This window comes from Emys orbicularis, chromosome 2 (genome assembly GCF_028017835.1).
Source record: "Emys orbicularis isolate rEmyOrb1 chromosome 2, rEmyOrb1.hap1, whole genome shotgun sequence".
In the NCBI taxonomy this organism is placed as follows: Eukaryota; Metazoa; Chordata; order Testudines; family Emydidae; genus Emys; species Emys orbicularis.
In genome coordinates, this window is record NC_088684.1 from 135,685,338 (window position 1) to 135,699,984 (window position 14,647).

Sequence of the window (14,647 nt, forward strand, 5' to 3'; positions counted from 1 at the left end):
AGATGGCATGCTGCATGGAGCGACTGGCTCAGACCCAGCCTTCTCTTTTTGGAAGACTTTATCCTAGGTGACGTTAAAGTGGATAGTTCAGATTCCAGCTGGGGTGTTGGATTATCTCTTGGGGATAAGGGTGTGAATTTTCCAAAACTAGCATATTTTTCTTCAGGATTCCAATTTATTCCAATAGAACAAAAAACCTCTTAGAATGACCTGGAAGGTGGGCATGGGAAAGCATCCCCTCTAGTCGCCATTCTTTCTAAAGCTTCTGGTTTTCAGACTCTGAAGCAAACCATTTGCATCGTTCCATCAGTACAAACAACACTTGAAGTGCATCTAAACGTTCTTTACAGAACACTGTGCGTTTTGATTTGTAGTCTATTGAAACAGGAGTAGGTCAGTGCACACTAGGGAACATTTAGTGCACAATAGCAATGTCCATGTAGCCAATTAGTGCACTAGGCTTTACACCCCAGCTTGCCGTGCACTAACTGTGTCTTGACAAGCCCTTGGTGTTGGTGTTGCCACAGACAGTAGCAACCAGAACACACACACACCAGCATAAGGGATTAGGCGAGCAAGAACCTAGTGACTAGTGGAGGTATGGACGATGTATGCTGCATGGAAGATGGTGAGCCATCCAGGGAACATCAGTGACTCCATCTGAAAGAGGGAGTAATTTACCTGGCCTCAGATAAGTGGATAGATGGGATGGGGAAGGATTGGTGATCCATACTGATCGTTGCCCCCTTCCCCTAAATATCTGTGCTGTTGAATGGTCAGTGCAGAGAGGGACTTGTGAAACACGTACGTTCTTGGAAACATCTGTGTCCTTTGCTTGTACTGAGGAGGGTAATTTTTAGAGAAGGAAAGTGGCTTGGAGAACTCAGTGGATCTGGGCTAGAGATTCTTGAAGGCTGTTTGTATAGTACATCTCTTTAGTGAGTTGGGGGAAGGAGATCTCTTTAGGTGATGGTGGGTTTCTACTATAAATGCACCACTGGGGATGCCAAAAGAATGGCCTCTATACATTGTAAAGAGTTTTGAAGTTGGAATCTAAATAAGCAAAGTACCCAGTTTGGTTCATTTACTTATTCAGACTTTGACTGAATCCATTTTTGAAACAGACCTTGAAAAATCCAAACCTGGTTGCTTATTTTTACAAAATGTAAACTCCTCTCTTTCTGCCTTTCCCATATCGGTCATTTTAGCTGAATCCCCTCCTGCTTATTACATTGCATCAAAGCAGCATCACTCAAATGCTAGGCCTTGGCTGCTTTTTGCTCCCCTTCCCACTTGAACAAATGTATGACATCTCCTAGTGCCACCAAGCAGAGGAGCAGGGTTAAACTCTACCCTCTAGGTGATCCATGCACCCTGTTCTTTATTTTGTCTTAAAGCCCCTTGATGTTACTATCTTCCCTTCATGCTGTGGGCATAGTCTTTGATTCCAGTCCCAGAGGAAGGCAGCTGCCTCACAGGAATCCTTTAAATTGTCACTTCTAATGATATGTCACAAACTTAATTTCATACCAGTTATTTAGGACACTGCATCTGAGCAGAAGGGGGTTTTAGCGATGGACTCTTAAAGTCACGTGTCACCATTTTTTTTTTTACATGACTGCCGCTTTGTGAAAGTGAGTGTTTTTGGAAGGCTTGTCTTTTCTTACTCTGTGTGAGGCAAGGTGTCCCTCTTGATATCCCCTTTCTTTCTATGGCATCTGTTCCAAAGCAGGAATAGACTTAAACATTGCATCTTCCTTTCAAAACTGGCTGGTTGTGCAGTGTGCTACCCTAGTGTGTAGTGCACACACTCTGACCTGGCTGAGATCTCTGAGCAGCATCTCTGGTTCAAGAGCCATGTGACAGGTACCAGAATGAGATGAATCTGTCCCTCCTTAGGGGTTAGTGAATAATCGGGTGGGGGAGGGGGGGGGATGTTTGGCTTGGTGGGAGACCTCCTGTCCATAGTAATGGTGGGAGAAGACACTGCCAAGGTATCCTCTGCTCATCACCCTTCGGAAGCTTAACACTGAAAGTTGTTTCTGCCCCAGTTGCAACGGAAGCTTTGCTCGTGGATTCCAGGTTGCTGGTGTTGGCTTTCTTGAAAAGAAAAGGCGTTTGTTCATGAAACGCTGTCCTGTTCTGAGGTGTTTTTTTTAAAGCAGGTTGCACTTCAGCCCTACCAGCTTCTGCTGTGACCCTCTTTGCCCTTACTCCTCAAAGAAAAAGATTAGTTTCTGTTTCAAACCTGGAGGCTCACCATAGCATTGCTTAAGTGGTGTTTGCAAAGCATGGAGCTTCGAAACCATAGTTACTGGAGCTGCATGCCTGCCGAAATTGATCCATCCTCAACTAATCAGGGGGCATAACTGGGGGTGACAGCTGGCTTCCTAAATTCTGATTGGCTTGTGACTTAGCAATACGTTGAGCCAGAGGGGGCTTGTTTTTAAGCTTGTTAATTGTTGGGTGTTCCTTAAACAGGAGTCCCAAGTCATCTGCTAATTGTCAGTCAATGAGGCTGTCTCCGATGGGGAGGAGCCCAGCTCTCACATTAGTCACAATCAGCTCGAATGAGCAGTACTGAGCGGCTCTGACAGCAGTCGCTAGCCCAGTGAGTTGTGGGCGGAAGGAGCTCTCTGGATGACTCATGGCTTCCCCATGCAGGAGCTATCGGGTCTTTCCCCTCCTTATTCTATCAAGCTGAGAGCTGCTGGAAACGTATTTCATATCCCACACAAGCACATGCAGATAGGATGCTGTCAGGCGAAGCACAGTCTCCAGTTGCTATGGGAACATTGGTGCCAGGGTCTGTGTTTCTTCAGCACAGTATGCAGTGTTCTTAATGGGGCGAGGGGGTGAGCAGCAGCACAGATTGGGGAGAGTGGGTGTTAATTACCCCCTTAATTGATGTTCATCTTGTAACCTTCCCTGTCCTGGCTTTTCCTCTTTAATTCAGAGGTTAACTAGCTCCTGTTGCGCCGAGTGGTGCTGTAAATGGGTAGCAGTGTGTGAGCGGTGGTAATCGTGCATTGACAGTAGGGGAGGAGTGTACCATCACCAGCTGCAGTTATCTTGGGCATGTTGAGATTCCACCTTCAATCAGAGCCGGGGTGGCCAGGATTTTTGCTTTAAAAGTATAAACACAGTATGTGAACCAACCTTCAGTGCTAAGCATTTAAACCTCACAGTCCCCTTCACTTCTGTTCTTTGTATCCCAAGGAAGGAGGGGGAGAGAGACCTCTAAGCATAGGCCTTTGAGTGCTGGGCAGCTCTGGAAAGAAAGTAGAGCTCATTCCCAGCAAAGCATCACGCCACAACCACAGCATTTGGTGCGAGAGGGGCTCCTGCACTTCTGCACTGTAACAGACGAGCACAAAGAACTGTGGCCTTCAAAGCCATGTCTGAGAGAGGGAGGGGCTTAAATATTCCCCCTGCTCCCAGTGCAAAAGTATTGCAGAGACTTGAAGTAGTTTCTCCTCTTCCAACTCCCCATCCCATCTCCCAGAAATCCAGCACTGGTTCTGCTTTGGAACTATGCATGTCTGAAGAGGCCTCATCTCAGAGCTCCATTCCGTCCTCTGTTTCCATCCCCTCTTGCCAGCCAGCTGCAGAAGCTTGACAAATGAGACTTTGCCAAAAAAAAAAAAGAGAGAGGAAAAAAAAAAGAATAAACACAAAAGCCAAGGAGTACAATCAGTCCATGGAACTCCAGACTATTAAGGGCAGTGCCACTGCACTCCTTTCTCCACAAGGCTGTCCCTAGCAGCCTGTCTTATTTTTGCATGTTATAGCAAGGTGCATGTAACAAGGAGGGAGTCAGCAATGGGATATTTTAGCATTGGGAACAAAGGTGCATTTACCTTGTTTTGGGAGAACCTTTTACTGTGATGCCATCCCGCACACCTATTTTTAAGGGCCTTTCTTGGCACACCACCACACTCGGGTAAATCTTACCTAGCTAGATTCTTGTAACGGAGCAGCTCGGAGGCTTGTCTGCCTCAGACCCAAAGGACCGTAAAGCCCCTAAGAACATGTGTTGGATATGGTGATGATGACTTAGGTTCTCGCCGCTGAAGGAGCGTATGCCCATTGCCTGGAGACTGCCTCCTTTTTTCTTGCTTTTTTTAGTTATGTTTAAAGAAAAATGGTGAAAAATGTTATTTATTGGCAGAAATTATTTAATATAATTTCTCTTTTTTGTGAACAAGGAATGAATTTGTTAGAACTGTCTTAATGTAAATTGGAAGTCATCTTTAAAAAAAAAAAGTTAAAAATTAAATGACAGTCATTTGGCTCTGGTGTCTTTATTCAAATCCGATTCACTGTGGTGCATCTGAGGATCAGTGGGTTTCTAGTCATTAGCATATAAGGCTTGGAGAGGAAAATCCTGCCTGTTTGCTCAAGGGTTTGTTCCTCAGAATGGTATTTTCGGGGAAGGAATTCCCTTTCCATATCACATGACCTCCAGCCACACCACTGTTGCGGTGATCTCACATGTTAACACTGCTACCTCTTATGTATAACACTTTGGCCAGAGATCTCACGCCCCGTACAAAGGAAAATCTGTATTTGACAGATGGGGATTCAGACCCAAAGAGGGGAAGTAATTTATCCAAGTCACCCGGCCAAGCCAGGAATAGAACCCAGGTCTCCTGACTCAGTCCATTGCCTGATGCACTGGGCCACACTGCCTCCTGCAGCTAAGCCTGGCTGGGCTGAGTCAGGACTTGATGGGAGACTTCCAAGAAGCAGGTTGGTGATGCAGGAAGTTCTGTTTTATTTAGGTGTGTTAATACCACGCTTATCACCATGGCCTCAGAGTACCTCTGTGGTGCCCTGGATCCAGTAGGTGTGCTCCTCTTAGCATGGCTCACGGAGCTGTGGTCTAGGACGGAGTCTTCTGCGTAAGAGGGGCTGAATAATCATAGTGTTTAAAGATGTGGGTGTTTAAACACAGTGAAACTCCAATTCAGGTAACTGTACTCTGGCTAAATTCCCTCTTTTGTTTCAGATGGACACTTCTTCCCTTCCTACCTTAAATTGGTATAGTGCATTCACTACAGCTGCTGCATTGCAGGCTAGAGGTTGCTCATATTCCTATATTTCACCTCCCTCCCCAGGTAGGTTGAAGGTTAATTATAGTTGTAAGGTGCTCTGATCCTTGTCTGAAAGGCAGTAGAGCAGTGGGTGATACTATTCCAGCAAATGCCCGTGAGTTGTCCCCAGGGCCGGCTCCAGGCACCAGCCGAGCAAGCTGGTGCTTGGGGTGGCAGATTGAACGAGGTGGCATTCCGCCCAATCCTAGGGTGGCACAGCTGCTTTTTTTTTTTTTTTTTTTTTTTCCCCCGCTCCGGCCGCCCTGTAGGGGGGCGGCGGCGTGGAGGACAGGAGCGCCCTGCAGCAAGCCCGGCAGGGCAGTCCTCGTCCTTCCCTCCCTGCCGACCGGAGCGGAGCCCTCCTGGCAGGGGGCAGGCGGCGTGGCGGGAGGGGCCGCGTGGCAGCGCCCCGCTGTAGCCCTGGCCGCCCCCCTTCTCTCTCTCCCCCCGCTCCCTCCCCCTCTCCCCTGCTAGCCGGTCCCCCTGCACCCGCACTCCTGCTATTCGGTAAATAGTGTAATCTTTTACAGTCCCAGGGCTTTCATTGGGAAGCCTTATGGTTTGAAATGGGCTTCATTTTTAAATTGTACTTGGAGGTAGCTAGTCTTTCCCACCCCCTCTACTGAAAACTCTATAAGCCAGTGCCTGATTCCCTAGTACTGCCTGGATTTGCTGTGTTCACTGCTCATGCTGCCATTACACCAGCAGAGGGCGCTGTTGCTCTTGCAGAGAATCTCAGGTCAGGTGCTGAGATGTTGGTGTTGCTTTACTTTTAACATTCAAAACTGAATAGGGTTTATTTTACTGATCAGTCACTTGCATCCGGCCTCCTCCACTGTCTCTCTTTCCCCCCCTCCGCTCCAGCTACTGTTTAGCACAAACTGGCAGGAGAGACATTTCTCCCAAGTCAAGTGCAAGGATCTGAATGGATCTTGGCTAAGGACTCTTACCTCTTGTGCTTCTTTTTTTTTTTAATTCCCTGGTCATGTCTGTGCAGAGAGAATTTCCATTTTCTGAACTGTGGCCATCTAGTAAGATGTTGCAGGTTCACAATGGTCTTACTATTAAGTTATATTCTAGGAGGGCCTCAAATCTCCACCTGAGACCAGGGCACCTATGTGCTAAGCACTGTACACACTCAGGTTGGGACAATCCCTGCCCTCAAGAGCTTTCAGTCTCACCAGACAAGATAGGCATAGCGTGGGACGGGGAAGGGTTTTGCCCAAGGCCACACACAAGTGAGTGGTTGAGCAGGAAATAGAACCCAGGTCTCCAGACAGCCTGTCTGGTGCCCGATCTGCTAGGCCCGGCTTTCTTTTGTAAAGCTGAGTGGCATGTAAACACCCAGTAAGCTTCCAAAGCTTGGCTGATAAACATTGTATATGGTGCCCATGTTTTACGGTTCCTCCTTTAAAACCCCCACCACTTCCCTGCTATAGAGCAGCAGTTCTTCCCCCCGCCCCCTCTCATTGGCATTACAGAGCAGCAATTGAAATCCCTCCCAGTTCAAGTTTGACAGGGAGGGTAAAGTTCTTACGAGTCACGTGACATGTGAGTTACAAAGACACATTAAAACTAGGTTAACCTAGGATTTAAATACCCGTGGAGGAGGGGAAAGTTCAAGGAGGACTGAAGGAGGATTAGGTAATGTGTATAACATGACTCTGACCTTGCACAGCAGTTAGAAAACACTGCTGGTCTTAGTTCCTGCTTTATTACTGTAAACAATGATTGTGTCTAGAGCTGTGCCAACTGCCTTTTAGGGCCCATCTGCCCCTCCCCTGTAGTGCTACAGATGCTGTGGTGACAAGAGCCGTGTAAATACCAAGAGAAAGCTCCGAGCCTTACTGCACCTTATTACTATGCTGTTCTCACTGTTTAAAACAATCTCTGCGTGAGTCAGGCGCCTACGTTTTAGACAATCATTGCTGTCCATTTATCACCACCCCTTGGAATATGTGCAAATGTCTCCCAAATTTGCTGTAGGGGATGGAGCCCTGTTCTGTGAGTGACTCCCTCAGCAGGGATTAACTTCATTCTATAGCTTGTTCCTGCTAGTGTACTGTGTCTTTCTATGGGCTTTTCAGAGGTTAAACAAACATTCAGCTATCTGGTTCTCTTGCTGGCCTAGATCTTTGAATGGAGATTGAGTTCTACCTGCCGGAGTTACGCCTGCTGTTTCTCTTTAGAATCCTATTTCCCACATCCCCGGCTAAATTCTAAATGGTGGCTTTGCAAACATGACCAGTCCCATGCTGCTCTTTGTGGTCACTTACCAGAACCCCCTTGGGGCTGTGGCAGGTCTGAGCAGAGGCGATTAGAAGCTGTAGCTGATGCCTTAACAACACACCACAACAAAACATGTTCTACTTATCTCCTGCTGTTCCACTGTATTTCTGTTCCAAAAATGACCCTGCTGCAGGCAGAGCTGCCAGAAGAGCTATACCATATACCCACAGGCCCTGTCCTCTAATGTCTTCCATTTTAGGATTTCCAAGCACTTCACCAATTGTGATACATTCAGCCTCTCAGTTTGCCCATTTTGCAGATGGGAATCAGAGATTCATAAGCGTTCAGTAACTTGCCCAAGGTTACATAGCAAATTAGTGCCAGGGCTGGCAATAGAACCCAGGAGTCCTGACATCCTGCAATTGTCTTTTCTTTTCTCCCTTTGCAACACTTTTTATCTAAGCAGTACAGGTCATCCTGTGCATGGGGTGGACCTGATCCTGTGTGGTATGGAAAGCCCTCGCTGACTGCTGGAGCATATGCCTTCCTTGCACAAGTGGGCCATCGTGCAAAGGCTATGCAAATAGATACACGGCTGCCCCTCTGGGCTCGCGGGGACTCTGTCAACATTAACCTAGGCCAGGCACAAAGGAGCACACAAAACCAGCTGCTAGAGGGCAGCAGCAGTGGCTGTCACTTGTGCCTTTCCTAGAGGCATCTGAATGGGTGCCGCCAATTGCTTGCTGATCTGATGGGGGCAGCGATGGAGTGCGGCTTTTGAAATGTGTTCCCTCTCAACGGAGAGGGGAACCAGGTCAGTTGGGTCTGGTCTCAGGTCCTGCTGCCTGAGCCTGCTGTGGGTAAGTCCTTGGAAGGATATGAGCACTAAGACCAAGGGTAGTGCTAAGCCAAACAAGCGATGCAGGGAGCAGCTGTGGCGGTGCTTGATAGGCTTGTATGGTCACTGCTGCTTTCTTACCAGCTTTCCTTTCACTTTGTGAAATCTCGTCAGTTACCTTCAGTTCAACAACATATACCCATAGCTAGATGGCTTGCCCGGCTCTAGTTTAACATGTGCTGTTCAGCGCTTGCCCACCCTGGTGTCTTAAAATATTTCTGCTGCATCGATTCCATTGAATAATGGTGAGTTCATCTTTAAATACCAAAGGAAGAACACCTCCCTGCAGGACCAGTGGTGTTCTGAGCCTGCAGCTTGTACATAAGTTCGGTTAGGCAGGTACCAGTACAGGTGAGATATCAACAAGCAGCCCTAGCCCCCTGCTTGCACTCTTGTTCATTCTGCCCATTGGGGTATGCTAGGCCATCCAGGGGTTGACTTGTTTTCCTAGGGTAAAATACGGGGTTAGCCACGGGAAAGTAGCCAATGGTAAGCCACGCTGCCTGCTTATACATGAATGCCTAGTGCAGCCGCTTGCTGGACCTCAGTCCCCTGCGAGAGCTTTCTGCTTGAGTTATGGAAAATCAAGCTGGACAGAGCCCTGGAGAGTATACCGTAGGGAACCATACTGCATTGGCCTGTGGTTCCATAGACAAGGTGTAACCTCATCTGTCCTTCCCCATCTCTCTTTTCTATGGTGCTTTCAGTGTGAAATAGGAGGCCAGTGACTGACTGCAGGCACTAAGCCAATGGTCCTGAACTATAGATAGCAAAACTTGCATAGACTTCAGCAATAGCAGGAGGAGGTCTCATATCCTAGCCCAGGCAGGAGGACCTGGGCAGAAGCAGAGTCAAAGGGTAGCATGAAATCTCTCTCCCTGCAGGTTCCTCTATATCCCCCATCACAGTAGAAAATCTGAGCCAGAGCTGATGCAGGTACAATTTATTTTTCTTTATTATTACTATTCACGAGTATAGCATTAGTAAACAAAGGCCTCCAACCAGTGACTGGGACCTCAGGGGCATACAATCTAAGGCCTGGTCTACAGTTAAAACTTAGGTCAGCTTAGCTATATTGCTGACGACTGAAAAATGTCACGCCCCAGATAAAGTAATTAAGTTGACCTCACCCCCGAGTGTGGGCTCAGGTAGGTTGATGGAAGGATTCTTCCCCCCTCTCAGAGAGGTGGATTTACTACAGTGCTGGAAACACCCCATCCATGACTGCAGGAAGTGTCTGCACTGTAGCCAGCTGCAGCTGTCACTTGTTGTGTGGACATGTGCTAAGCAGGGGAGCACGACATAGAAGACCATTTTGACTAGTGTAATAAGCAGCATCTCAGCTGTAGAAACCTGGCTGCACTGCTGTGCATCCCCCAGGATTTCCTTTCATGTTCCAACCAGCCATACCCAGTTCCCTGCTAGGGTAATCCAGCAGGCACTTTCCTGAAGTTGGAAGTACTGTATTATAATTGTGACTACCGCTAGAAGGTGCTGAACACACTATGTGCCTATATTGCTACATTTCAGGTATTATTTTCTCTTTCCTTAGGGCATTAGCGTTGTTATGGCTATTTTAAAACAGACTGGATCCTCATCTCTTCTCCAGTGCCCCAGTCCCTAATAGTGTTTTCCCTCCGCTGGCTCACTGCCTCTATCCCCTCGGCCTGCCCATCTCTCACTCACTTTCCCCTATTTTCCTCCACACCCCCCCCCCCAAATCATTCAGTTATGTTGGACAGAATAAATAATGAGAAGGGATAAAAGCCCCACCTGCTTCAGGGCACTGACTCATGCAGGTCCGGAAGGAAGCCCACTCATGGGTAGGTTATTGCCTAATTAGCCACTAGGGGACTTCCTGCACCTAGCTCTTGAAACAGCCAGTACTGGTCATGTCAGAGCCAGGATACCAGGCTAGATGGGCCCCTGCTCAGATTTCGTCTGGCACTTCCTCTGGTCTTGTCTGTTTTCTCCTCCTCACTAGGACTGGGAACTTATTTTTCTGAGCAGCCTACAAACATAAGAATGGCCATAGTGGGTCAGAACAATGGTCCATTTAGCCCGGTATCCTGTATTCTGATAGTGGCCAATGCCAGGTGCCCCAGAGGGAATAACAGAACAGGCACACATTGAGTGACCCATCCATCCCGTCATCACTCCCAGCTTCTGGCAGTCAGAGGTGGGGACACCCAGAGCATGGGGTTGCATCCCTGACCATCTTGGCTAATAGCCATTAATACACCGATCCTCCAGGAACTTACCTAGTTCTTTTTTGAGCCCATTTATAGTTTTGGCCTTCACAACATCCCCTGGCAACAGGTTCCACAGGTTGACTTAGTATAGTGTGAAGTACATCCTTATGTTTGTTTTAAACCTGCTGCCCATTAATTTCATTGGGTGACCCCTGGTTCTTGTGTTATGAGAAGGAGCAAATAACACTTCCTTGTTTACTTTCTCCACACCAGTCATGATTGTATAGACCTCTCTCATATCCCCCGCCCTGGTAAGTTGTCTCTTTACCAAGCTGAAAAGTCCCAGTCTTTTTAATTTCTCCTCATACGGAAGCCATTCCATACCCCTAATCATTTTTGTTGCCCTTCTCTGAACCTTTTCCAATTCCAATATATCTTTTTTGAGAGGGGGCGACCAGAACTGCCCACAGTATTCAAGGTGTGGGCGTTCCATAGATTTATATAGAGGCAAGATGATAGTTACTGTCTTATTATCCACCCCTTTTCTGATGGCTCCTAACATTGGTCGCTTTTTTGGCTACTGCTGCACATTGAGCGGACGTTTCCCTGGAACTTGGTGTTCTCTTTGAAGATCTCCTTTGCACCATAAAAATTCCCCCAGACACCCACCCATGGCAGCTGCCTATCCAGTGTAAGCTTTAAAGCTGCCCCCTGCTGGGAGTCAGAACTTCTGGGTTCTATTCCCAGTTCTCCCTCCTTGGGGAAGCCACAGCCTCTCTGTAAATTGGTGATAGCATCACTGGTTTAGGTTAGAGACCCCCGCAAAGCGTTTTGAAATCCCTGGATGAAAGCTAAAGCCTAATGTTGTGAATGCAATGCCAGGTGAGTGAGTGCTGTAAGAGACATGAGCTCTGTGCACCCATCTTTCCCTGCTGGAAGGGAATAATATCTAATCAATCAGGCCATGCCTGCATGCCCATAGAGCTGTCTGGCTAGCACCCTGCCATCTAGCAAGCAGGAAACAGTTGAGCGTTGTTGATTCTGTCACAGTCTGCGTGTTAAATATTTATCTGCAACCGAAGGACGGACCGGGCTCAGAGCAGCAGGAGCAGTACAGCGTGAGGGTGATGAAAGCTTATACTTTGAGAAGGAGGATCACAGGGCGAAGACTACTCAGCAAGCAGGAGCCGGGGAGGTGAGTGGGGTGTGCACGTACTTTGTGATGACCCTTGTGGATGTTAGCTGGTTTGGTGGGAGCTCTCTGGGTCAGCAAGGCATGTGACGAGGTGGGGCTGTGGCAGTGTGTCTCAGGCTACAGCGCGCTTTGAAAGGATCGTTCGTAGGCAGCTGCTGTTTCTCCTTATGGCATTGTATGTGCATTGGGTACAAAGGCCACCAGCCTCTTAGCAGCTGAACGCATGTCATTCAGATCTCATTGCAAGGGCCATTTTCAGTGAGATCTAGGGCACTGGTTCTCAGACTTTCCCATTCTGGGACCTCCCACATCTAACTGTGATCTACCCAGCAACCCCCAACCATTTAGCAGAGAAAGGCAGGGTGGTCAGAACCCCTCAGCACATGTTTGTAACTCCCAGATTGAGAGCCCCGGTCTAGGATTTAACGTCTGGGCTTGATGACATGAGCTATTGACCCTCCTTGCCTGTGTAGTATAGAAGCAAATGTACTGTTTTGAGGGAAGATGGGCTAGAATTTACTCAATGAAATAGGAGAAATTCCACTAGCAGAGACCAAGCCAAGTTCTTGTCCCTCCCTGTGTTACCAAGATCACCAGCGATTGTTAAATCTCACTCAGAGGACTGTAAAAATCCAGCTTGTGTCACTAGTTACGCTGTTGCTTCCGCCTTGCATTTTTCAGTGTTGTTCTTTGCATTGTGGTAACTCCTGGGAGCCCCAGTCATGGATCAGGAGCGCACGGCGCTGTACAGACTGAACAAAAATACAGTCCCTGCCCCAAAAAACGTAAATGAATTATGATAACCGACTAGTCGCTTTCCTAGTCAGTTTCTTCTGACCCGGATGCAATGAACACTTTGAAAACCTGGCTGGGGACTGTTCACTTAATGAATTTATTTAACTATCTCCACTGAAATTTAAAAATGGAGGAGGGGGGAATCCTGGGAATAGTTCTGTTGGTCTGAAGTTTTGTGAAACTTTTTTTTTTTTTTTTAACCAAATCTAATTTGGGGGGGATCAGATTGGATCTGACAATGTCTGCTTGCATATTAGAAACAAAGGCCCCAGTCCTGCATTACATTCCATGTGGACCAATCCCTGCGCCCACCTGCTGTCCTCATCATGTGCACCCCCACTGCTCACTGCAGCCTTGAGGTTTAACTTACTGGCACTGTCTGTGTGCCGTGGAAGGGGAGTGCTGGTAGCACAGAGCCTATTCTCAGCCTTTTGACTAAGATCAAGTCTGCTATTACCCATAGTGGCGATCCTTGCCCATCTCAAACGACTGTGATCTCACCATCGGAACATCATGACTGACTGGAATCTGTTGTGCCTCTCGGCCTGCGGGATTTAACTATTTTAGTGGGCCTGTTCTTTTCTGATTCTTCATTTCTCATCCTATTTACTCCCCAGCCTCCTCTCCTTTGGAGGAAGGCTTTTCTTCCATGATGCTCTTATGTTTGCAAGCCAGCAGGAGGTGCCCTGTTAACTCTTTTCAGTGGGAGGAAAATGAGTTAATTGTTTAAACACACATACGCCCCACTCTCCAGCAGGTGCCGGACTTTCTGGCCAGTCTTTAATTGAAGGGCTTTGCTGGGGAGAGCAGCTTTCCGTCTCTGTGTACTCAACTCTGGGCTACATGCCTTCGGTAGCAGGAATGTCCACTGAGACATTGGACCAGCTCTATGCCAACTCCCCTAGATCTTTCCAGACCCTGAGTGGCTTGTGCCAACATCAGCTGTTTATACTCTGTCAGCATTAAAGCAGTGGGCTGGTGCCCTGTTTCTCATGCAAAGGCAACGTGGAGTATTTGGGGGACAGAAGGTGGGGGATCTGCTTTAGCCCGGGCTCCATCCTCTCTTCCAAGATGTCTCTTTATCTGGATAGCGGGGATGAGATGGACTCATTGAGGGAGAGCCCAGCAGGCTCTTGCTGCAGAGGGGTTAAAGATGAAAGATCAAGGGGCTCTGGGAATTCAACCACAGCGCCGTTCTTGTGTGTCTGAGGCTCTGGATCGTTGGAGGAATTTCTCAGTTCTCTGACAAAAGGAAACTAACCAGGAAGGTATTGTAGGTTGCTGAGCTGACTCCCCTTTCCAGAGGCTTTTCACCCCCTTGCAGAGAGTGGCGGCAGCTTGTCGCTGAGGCACTAGCTGGGAACTCCTGGGGGATGGGGCTGTTGGTAATAAGTGACTTCTTTGCCCCTCCATCCAAGGAACTAGAGCATTTTATGGATAGTAATGATTCCCCCAGTGCAACAGAGCAGTATTGTTATCCTGAGTTTGCAGGTGCCAGCATACAATTTTGGTGCTCCAAGTTTTCTCATGTTCAAAAAGACGTTCAGAGTGTTTCTAATCACTGAATCCTTCAATAAAGGCATGTGTTTTGGTTGAAAGAAGTTTGCAGGCAAAGCAATAACCGTTTCCAGAAGATGGCGAATAAATAAGCCAGGGCCGTGTAACAGATTCACCATTGTGCAGTCAACAAGAGAACAGGTCTTCAGACCGCAAATGTGCCTTCCCTCCAATCAGCTGCGCAGAAGCAGAGAATTGTTTAATGTTTATATTTTGACAAGCAGCTGAAAGCATTGCAATCCAAAAAATCCTGCAACTTTCATCAATGTTATTCCACAATGCAGGATCATGGCTAAACTCATCTGCTTGTATTGCATTTGTCTCATCTGCATAACTCAGTCCCGGCTCGCCTTCCTCCCGCAGATCCAGATCTGTACTTTCCTCCTCTTGAAGGCCAAGGGCTCCATTGCCAGCAAGAGTGTCTGCCGAACCAGCCTTGTCATCTTCGTCCGCTGTTTCTCCTTTCTCTCTCTCTCCTTGAAGTATCGATTTATTGTCAGTATCTTTTGTGGCAAAGCGACTTCTTTAACCTCCTTTGCTCGTTTCAGCTTTCTCTTAGCTCTCCCGCTTAAGTAAGGCCGAACCCATATTGTGGGTTTCTTAAGCAAATACAGTGGCGCTAAGATTTTATTTTTTACTGTCTGTCAATTCTAATGGACGCTGTTGGCATCTGACCAATCACGCA

General features: G+C 47.6%; 1 protein-coding gene across 1 annotated transcript in view; it reads left to right on the forward strand.

The window, feature by feature from the left end:
* The first annotated feature begins 11,517 nt into the window (after positions 1–11,517).
* Positions 11,518–14,647, forward strand: part of SORBS3 (sorbin and SH3 domain containing 3) — a 40,789-nt gene continuing 37,659 nt past the window's right edge. Inside the window, exon 1 of the mRNA XM_065399054.1 lies at positions 11,518–11,610. The gene's annotated coding sequence lies outside the window, so the exon portion shown is untranslated. The remainder of the gene's footprint in view (positions 11,611–14,647) is intronic.